A 10455-nucleotide genomic window follows, 5' to 3' on the forward strand; every position below is an offset into this window, starting at 1 on the left:
TTTTGGATTCATATCAAAAATTGCTTATTAAATCAGTTCCAATGCTTGAATGTTTGAAATGCTTCATAAAGTTTTTATAAGTAATATTAAAAAGAAATTTCAGATTTATCATTTACGATCAGCTTTGAAATCTGAAAGTTAAATAGATTTACAAAAAGAAGAAGAGAATGATATTTCTATTTAGGCAAAATAAATTGATCTTGATCTATCTTTCTACTTGCCTAACTTTGGTACATAATGTCCTAATACTTGTTAAAATGTCCTCTAATCTGTACCAAAACTCAATATTAAAAATAAAGATTCTGAATGTGCTCTGATGTGCTTGAAATATGTATTTTCAATCTTAATGACTTAAGATGAGCTACAATGTAGAAGATACATATCTCAAATTATAAATTTTGAAAGCCTCTCTGAAAATCTTTATGAAATTCAGAATCTGATTTTGCATAAACGCTTAAACTTAATTTAAAAATGCTTATATCATTGCATCTTTGTAACTTTAGTTATATGCTTCAATGATCGCATCATTCAGGAGAATAACTCAATATGATTCCTAGATGAAAATTATAACTTAAGAAAAATAGAATTAATTTTGATGCCTTGGTTGATTGCTCTGATACGCATCTGAAACATATCATTTCTTATCTTTAAAGTGTACTAAAATTAGTTTAAATGATGTGTTTTTCAATGATCTTAATTGCGAACAAATATTTTAAAATATATGATTTTACTTTGATATTAAAAAGATTTATCGTGTTTTATGCATACATTGCTGTGAGCCTATGACTAAGAAATCAAATTTTATAAATATACACTTGAATGATCTTCTATATGTTTACTATCATGCATAATTAAGGGGTTCTATCATTAAAAAGAAAGCTATTTTTAAAAAGGAGAGTGAACGATCTTAAAGCTAGAAACATTTTAATTCACTCAAATGATTCTTAAAGAAAAAAAAGTAATTATTCTTGAAAGAACTTTGAGCTTCAAAAGAATTATTTTCTGATTAATTTTTCAGTGGATATTCTCAAAAATTAAGAGGAAGCAAGACTTGTTCTTGAAAGATTAAAAAGAGTGATTGCTATAAATTTTGAAAAACTTTAGATCACTTTACATTCTTGATATCATAGATTTTCAGTTTTATTCACACTTATCATTAAAATCTGAAATTCAACAAAAAGAAAAGAATGATTAAAGAAGAATGCATCTTTTAAGGAGGAGTTTTAGATATTCAATCTCTTTGCAATATGCATCTTATTCAAAAGTCACTTTTATTGATGCATACCTTGAATGTTTTATGGATTGATTTTGCTGAACCTCCTTGTATTGCCTTACTTGCCTTAGTTACATAATAAGCCTATACCTTGAGTTGAGTTCTATAAAGGTTGTCTTATCTCAAACTTTGAGCATTATAGAAATATGCTCTCATTAGTGTAAGCTGTGCTGAAGCTTATAGAAAATATATTTTCGAAATTGACAATTTGAATGTTTTATTGAACATTATCTTCAAATTCTAAACTCTTAAATGGAATGATCAATTAAGGGGGAGAAAGAAAATTTCAGAGGGAGAGATCATATGGAACTTAATTGCATAAATTCATAACTAAAGGCGAGAGAAAGAATACTAAATGAGAAGTGATCCTAATACTCTCCAATATGTATTATAAATATCTGAAATTTAAATCTGAAAATCTATGTTATACACCTTGAGGCTTGCTATTTGGTTAATATCTTATGCATCAATCATGAACCAAATTGCAATTCAAATAGTTGATCTTAAGAGCCTCTAGTTTAATGAAAAAGGGGGAGAAAAATGTGTTGAGCTAAATTTTCTTGAGTATTTCTTGCGAACACAAATTTAAAGTAGCTGCTACATGTGATAGATTTATAGATTTTAAAATGCACCTAATCGGAAAATCAGCTGTCTTGAAAATTATTTGAAAACGAATTCCATCTGTCTCTATTAGAAAATCTATTTTGAAATTCACTAATGAGTTCTTATTGGCTTGCTCTTTAGAGCTTCAATTTTATGCCAATTCATTTTATATGTATCAAAATGTGTTTCTCTTTAAAGGAATAAAAGAAAGTCTTTAAAAGAGCTCTAAAAGAACCTTCAAAGCTTTGGATTTTATGTATTCTCCAAGATGTATCATAAATTGCATGAATTCATATTTTGGTATCTGTGCCCTAATGCCTTTTGCCATGACCCCCACCCCGTTTTCGGCGGGCGGCCGCGACGGTCCTAGGGTGCGGGTAGGCATACCACCAGCCACCACGTAGAACCCTACTTACTTATCAAAATCATCAATAAATCCTGAAAATTTTGGTATGATACATGCACAAAATGATCACCTTTCCTATATTGATCTATCAGGATTATCTCAATACATACAACAACACTACCTGTCAGAGTAGCAATCATATATCCTGTCATAATACAAGCCTGGATAACACATATATCATCACAGGCATAAACTCATCTGTATATAAAAAGACCGGTTCCATTTCATCCATGGTCAAACCCATATCCACTATGTCTATAACTGTACACTATATACAACTGAAGGTTTATAATACACCAACATATATAAATCTCTAATCTACTCTATACTATGCTATGGAGCGACACAGCTAGCAGGCAATCTTTAATCCTGCCCTCCTCTATACATCACCTGGCCTGCAATAAAAACATCAAACTGGGGAGTGAGTATATAAATACTCAGTGAGTGGAGTGGAGAGTACTATGCACATGAGACAGAACATAAATCATGGCTCGAGGTGAAATTTTAAGAGCATATGAATAGTGGTCAATAACAAGATGTATATGAACTCAACATATGAAATATGGAGTAAATCATCACAATATCACTATAGTTGTTGCCCAAGGTGACAAGTCAAGAGGGGGGGGGTGAATTGGTTTATTTTAAATTTAACTAACTTAATTAAGTTAAATGAATGATTAGTAAGCTAAAACAAATCACAATACAAACAACACAAAGTATAGTGGTTCGGTGCTCTCCTTAGCACCTACGTCCACTCCCAAGCGACCCCTTGGAATTCACTATAATCCCGCGGATTACAGTTGGATTGTTTTCCGGGCTCACAATCCAAAAACCTTTACACTTTGGTTTTCCGGGTTCACCAAAAACCTATGTTGGTTTTACGGGCTCACCAACGAACCTTTCCAATTGGTTTTCCGGGTTTACCAATCAACCTATTCTGTTGGTTTTGCGGCTAACCAACCAACCTTTACAAGTAGTTTAACAAATAAAGAAGGAAGATTTAAACTCCTAGATGAGCAAATAAAACAATATAATCAACAAAGAAGAGTTTAGAAAGTATTTATCGCTTGTAGTGACTTCTCTCTTCTTTGTCAAGGATGCTTCACTCTTCAAGGGAGGATGGAGCTCTTGATGACTCTTTGAATCTGCTCAACCCCTTTCTTTGATTCTTGAATGAAGCACTTGGATGAAGAAGATTAGGGCACTTTCTCTTTCTTGTGTACTCTTTGATATTCTTTGAAAAGTTCTATCTGATGAATAGTGCCCCTTTAAATAGTTCCTACATCCATTGGACAAGCCCCAATGGTTAGAATTCAAAAACTAGCCGTTACTCATTTTGGAAGGACAAAAAGTACATCTGCAGAACTAGCCGTTATGCTTCAGCCCGTGTTTGGGTCGGCTCAACCTGTCCTTGGGTCGACCCAACTTTCACTTGGGTCGACTCAAACATTCCTTGGGTCGACCCTCTCAGAAACACAGAAACTTTATAATTCAGCCTTCCTTCACTTGGGTCGACCCAACCTTTCTTTGGGTCGACTCAAGTTCACTTGGGTCGACTCAACTTCTTCTTGGGTCGACCCTAACAGGGTTTCCAGAGAACCTTTTCTGTCTTCTTTTCTGTCTTGCCTTTGGGTCGACCCTCTCAGGGTTTGGGTCGACTCAAGCTTGGGTCGACTCAACTACTTCTTGGGTCGACCCTCTCAGTAAATCCAGAGAACCATTTTTCTGTCTTGTTTTGAGGATCTTGATCCTTGGGTCGACTCATGCTTTCCTTGGGTCGACCCAACTCACTGTTCATCTTTGCCATTTTTGCAGAAGTGTGCCAAATGTTTTCTTGATGTGCCGGGGTCGACCCAATCATCCTTTGGGTCGACTCAATCCACACTTTGCTGCATCTCAAGGTTAGATTCATTCAAATGAACAATGAAATGTATCTATATCAATTAATACAAAATATACTGAGAGTAATAAACTTATAAATGAAGTATCGATTTAACTTATAACATACTCTAGATATTGCTTGTTAATCATCAAAATAACACTATCATCCTCAATCTCCCCCTTTTTGATGATTACAAAATAAAGAGTATGAGCCTATTGATACTTATCTTAAATTCAGTTTTTGAAAGGGTTTAACTTGCTGAATTTCAGCTTTTCATATATAAGAGTGAAGTCTCCCCCTATATCATTTAAATGTTGCCAATTTGACTTTTTGTGTTACTCCCCCTTTCATTTATAATTCATTAAAGATGAAACTCCAAAAATTTGAGATAAAACATGAGTTTCAGGTTATGTATCGAGGTGTGAAAGGTGCGTGCCAAATTCTGAATTTATGTGTGCCAAATTCTGAAATTTGATATAAATTGTTAGTTGAACATTTTCATTGTTGCAAATTGCTCCCCTTGGATGTATATGCTTTCCTATATGATTTTCAATTTGTTTTACAAATTATTTTACTTTCTTTCTTTACTTCTCCCTTATTACTCTTTCTTTACTTCTCCCTTTTGTTACTCTATTTACTTTTATCTTTACTTCTCCCTATTACTCTTTCTTTACTTCTCCCCCTTTTTGTTATCATCAAATAGGTACATGGGAAAAGATGCAATAAAACAACCATTCAAACTTCATTGATCAAAATAGGAACATTTGAGTACATTCATGTCCAAAAACAAAAGCAGATACAATGTTCCTTAATCAAGATTTAAAGATACATGATAAAAGCAAGATACATATGAGAACTAGATATCTAGCCTAGGCTCTAAACAGAAATGCTAATATCAGCCTAGGGAGAACTAATGGCTGGGATCTAGTCCTCATCCTCCTAGTGTACGTGGCGAGGGGAGGTCGAGCCTGGTGAGACTGTGTCTGGCGTGGAGCACGACGAGCTGGATGACTCTGTGCCGAAATCTCTGACTCAGCAGCCTGTGGCACAGATGGTCCATGGCTCTCTCTCTCCGGAGTGCTCCTATCTGCTGCCTCAGATCACTGATCTCAGCAGACATGACGTCCAATCGGACGTCCAATCGGCTCATCAGCCCGTCAGTGATAGTCCTCGCCTGAGCTGACATGAGCTCAGTCATCCTGCTCCAGAACTCATCCGTATCTCTCGGAGGAACGGATGACGATGGTCCAGCCTCTGAAGGTGCAGTAGGATGATCCATATGCTCCTCATCCTCAGCCTCTGGTGCATCTCCCTCTGGTGCCTCACCCTGAATGCCTGCTCCAGTGTTAATCCACTGCCCGTTCACTTTCTCATATCCCATGCGTATAAGTGTCCGTGCAGTGTATGTGTCAGTATGAAGCAGACTCTTGGATGCCTCCCCTCAACAGATATACCATGCTGCGAAAAATCAAAGTGAGTATCATACCATAAGGTAGTGATACCCTAGAGTTGCAGATCACTTTCCTCATCTGTCTCAGTATCATGGCCGGAAGATTTAGGGGAATCCCCTGAATCATACACTCCATCACTGCTAGATCTCGCTCTGTGATGAGATCGAATCTCCCGGTCTTTGGAAATAAAATTCTATTTATTATACTGAGCAGTAATCTCATTTCAGCAGAAAGAGAACTAGCTATTACCTTCTCGGAAAAGTTGAAGTTCTCATTTTCCATGATCAACTGTAGGGCTCTCAGTTTATCTTCTGGCCTTTTCCGGAGTGGCTCCTACGCAGGGTAGATGAAGTAGCTCACTCAAGCTCTCCTCGGAAACTCGAACTCGAACCCCTCGAACTTCCGAAACAAGCCCTCCCATACCAGTTTTAAGGAAGGCATAGAACTCTTGAACCAATCCGGGATAGATCAACACATCTAGGGAGCAAAGATACTCCCAACCTTGCCTTTGGATCCATTCCCTCAACCGAAACCCTTCTTGATCAAAGAACTCGGAATGGATCCTTCTCCCCGTTGTAACCGGTCTCCCCGCAAATCTTGCAAGTATAGCAGAGGGGGAAGGAGGAGGAGGTGGCTCCGCACGTGCCTCACGTTGTGGAGACACGGTAGATGGCTCCGTAGGTTGCCTTTCCTCACATTGGATCCGTGTGACTCTTCCGGATCTCTTGGCTACGGCTCTTTTGGGTCCCATTTCTCCAAGATCTTAAGGTAATCTACTGTTTGGAGGAGTTTGGAGAGTGGGGATTAGAGTATTCAAAGAGGACAAGGGCAAACAGTGCCCTAATATTGCTCTCGGGTCCCCTTTTAACAGTGGGGTCCCGACGTTGGGTCGACTCAAGAATTTTCTTGGGTCGACTCAACGTTGGATCGACCTTATTCTGGGTTGGGTCGACCCAAGTGCAGAATTTTTCTTTTCTCTTCCTTTTTGCGTCTAAAAATTCTCCTTGCTTCCCAATCCTTATAAATTCTTTCTGGGACAATGATACATGAGTTAAGGAATCTATAGATAACAAGTTTTGACTCATGTTTCATGGGTTTTTAGAAATTGGAGGAATGTATCATGAAACTACTAGTTCCCTTTTATATTTCTTCAATAAAAAAGGATCACATATGCCTAATTCCCTTCTTAGCATGCAGAATCTATCTTCACTCAATGGTTTTGTAAATATGTCGGCTAATTGTTTTCCGTGCATATATGCTCAATACATACATTTCCATTTTGCACATGATCCCTAATAAATGGGTACCCTTATTTTCTATGTGTTTGGCTTTAGAGTGCTGAACTGGATTTTTAGTAATGATTGATGGCACTAGTATTATCACACTTAATAGGAATATTATCTAGTTTCACTCCATAGTCCTCTAGTTGTTGCTTGAGCCATAATACTTGAGCACAACAACTACCAGCAGCTATATATTCAGCTTCAGCTGTGGACAGTGCCACTGAATTCTGCTTTTTGCTAAACCATGATACTAAGTTATTTCCTAAGAATTGACATGTGCCACTTGTGCTCTTCCTATCTAATTTGCATCCGGCAAAATCCGCATCTGAATATGCAAGCAAATCTAGACAGGAGTCTCTTGAGTACCATAATTCTATATTGGTGGTTCCTCTTAAATATCTAAGGATTCTTTTAACAGCACTTAAATGTGACTCCTTAGGATCCGATTGGTATCTAGCACATATTCCTACACTAAATACGATGTCGGGTCTACTAGCAGTAAGGTAGAGCAAGGATCCAATTAGTCCTCTATAGAGCTTAATATTAATACTCTTCCCTTTTTCATCTTTGTTTAGCTTACTAGTAGGATTCATTGGAGTGCCTACTCCCTTATGATTTTCATTCCCAAACTTCTTTAGTATTTCCTTTGTATACTTAGTTTGATGAATGAAAATGCTTCCTTAGTTTGTTTGATTTGTAATCCTAGAAAGAAGCTTAGTTCTCCCATCAAACTCATTTCGAATTCTCCATGCATTAAAATCAGCAAATTCTTTGCAAAGAGTATCATTTGTGGCACCAAAGATTATGTCATCTACATATATTTGAACCACTAATAGATTTTTGTCCTTTCTTTTGAGAAATAGTGTTTTATCTACATTTCCTCTACTAAAAGTCATTATTAAGCAGAAATTTGCTTAATCGATCATACCAAGCCCTAGGTGCTTGCTTTAATCTATATAATGCCTTATGTAGTCTAAACACATGATTTGGCAATTCATGATTCTCAAAACCAGGAGGTTGCTCTACATATACTTCCTCCTCAATAAGACCATTTAAGAATGCACTTTTTACATCCATTTGATATAATTTGAAATCCATGAAACATGCAAATGCTAGAAGTAATCTAATAGCCTCTAATCTAGCTACAGGAGCAAATATTTCATCAAAATCTATTCCTTCTTCTTGATTATATCCCTTAGCTACAAGTCTAAGCCTTATTTCTTATAACTAATCCATTTTCATCTAATTTATTTCTAAATATCCATTTGTTCCAATTACTGAGTTATGCTTTGGTCTTTCAGTTAATGTCCATACATTACTTCTTTTAAATTGATTTAATTCTTCTTGCATGGCATTTATCCAATTAGTATCTTTTTCAGCTTCTTCATAAGTCTTAGGTTCTAATTGGTGAAACAAAAGCAAGATAATCATTTAAATTTCTAAGAGATGATCGAGTTCTTACCCCTTGAGATGGATCACCAATGATTAAGTCTTTAGGGTGTCCATATGCATACCTCCATTCCTTTGGCAAGTTTTGGGATTGAGGTGGCACGCAATCATCTCCCTTATCTTGATTTGGCACGTCATCAATATTCAACTTTTCAAAGTCGATAATTCCTGTATCATCATCAACAATATTTTCTTTCCTAGCAGACTCACTATCAGACTCATCAAATATTATATTGACTGATTCTTCTACTACTAGAGTTCTTTATTGAATACTCTGTATGCCCTGCTAGATGTGGAGTATCCTAAGAAGAATACCTTCATCTGACTTGGCATCAAATTTACTTAGATCCTCCTTGCCATTGTTTAAGATGAAACATCTACATCCAAATATTTTAAGATATTTAGCAGTTGGTTTCTTAATCTTCCAAAGTTCATAAGGAGTTTTCTTGGTTATTGGTCATATTAAAAACTCGATTTAGAATATGGCAAGCAGTGCTTATAGCTTCAGCCCAAAAGTACTTTGGAAGATTTGACTCACACAACATTGTGCGTGCCATTTCTGCCAATGTCCTATTTTTCCTTTCAACAACCCCATTTTGTTGAGGCGTTCTAGGTGCTGAAAATTGATGTGAAATACCATTTTTAGTACAAAAATTCTTCAAAGTGTTGATTTTCAAATTCAGTACCATGATCACTTCGAATTGCTATTAAGGTGAGTTTCTTTTCATTTATGATATTATTGTATAGTTTCAAGAATGCTGAAAATGCTTCATTCTTATGTGCCAAAAATGAAACCCATGTATATCTTGAAAAATCATCAACAATAACTAGTCCATACTTCTTCCCTCCTAGACTCGCAGTTCTAGTGGGTCCAAATAAATCCATGTGTATAAGTTCAAAAGGCCTAGTTGTTGATACTATATTCTTTGATTTGAAAGATGATCTAGTTTGTTTTCCCAAAGTACATGGTCCACAGATTTTATCCTTTTCAAAAATCAATTTTGGCACATCCTTTATAAATTCCTTCTTGACTAGTTTTGAGATTAATTCCATACTAGCATGTCCTAGTCTACGATGCCAAAGCCAACTTGTTTCATTTTTCTTTTCTTCATTAGTAATTAAGCATAATCCATTTTTCTTGCCTACATCATGAAGATCTACCAAGTAAATATTTCTTTGCCTTTGTCCTACAAGTACAATGCTATTATCTTTAGGATTTGTGATTATGCATACAGATGCTTCAAATGTGACTTTAAACCCTTTATCACAAAATTGACTTATGCTAAGCAGATTATGCTTCAATCCCTTAACTAATAAGACATTTTCCTATAAAAATGGATGGAGTAATGAAAATTTTATCCTTTCCAATGATATGTCCTTTACCATTGTCTCCATAGGTTACTACTCCACCCTTCTTTGATTCCAAGGTGACAAATTGGTCTACGTCACCGGTCATGTGTCTTGAACAGCTGCTATCTAGATACCATCATTTTTCCACTTTATCAGCTGCAAGACACCCCTGCAATCAAGATCAAGAAAGAGCTTTAGGTACCCAAGCTATGTTGGGTCCTTTAGGGTTAGTACTTGATGTCCTTTGGACCACACTTTCTTGAATTTAATCTTTTGATTAATACTTAATTTGTTTTTGACTGGACTTTCTATAGTTACATTCATATGCTTTATGTCCTAATTTGTTTTGGCAGCAATGACAAGTAATATTTTCATTTTTAGCTTTTACAAAAATGTTCTTTTAAGAATTTTTGTTTCCTATTTGTTTTATATCCTAATCCAGCCTTATCATATACAGCTTTTTGACTATCAAGAATCATATTTAATTTGGTAGAGCTAAGGTGTAATTTATCTACCCCAGGATTTATATTTTTCAGCATCTTCTTTTTAACTTGATGTTTTCAGCATTAGAATCTTGGTTTCATTTGTGAGTTTCCTACTTAATGTTTCATAGTTATGAGACAGTTTTAACTTATCTTTGATAAGAGATTGATTTTCTTCTTTTAGAACTTTATTTTTAATGATAAGCTTCTTATGTTCTTCCCATGAGTTCTAAAGAATGCATTATGTAATTCGTCAACAGTAAAATCACATTCAAT

This window comes from Phoenix dactylifera, unplaced genomic scaffold, assembly GCF_009389715.1.
Source record: "Phoenix dactylifera cultivar Barhee BC4 unplaced genomic scaffold, palm_55x_up_171113_PBpolish2nd_filt_p 000141F, whole genome shotgun sequence".
Lineage (NCBI taxonomy): Eukaryota > Viridiplantae > Streptophyta > Magnoliopsida > Arecales > Arecaceae > Phoenix > Phoenix dactylifera.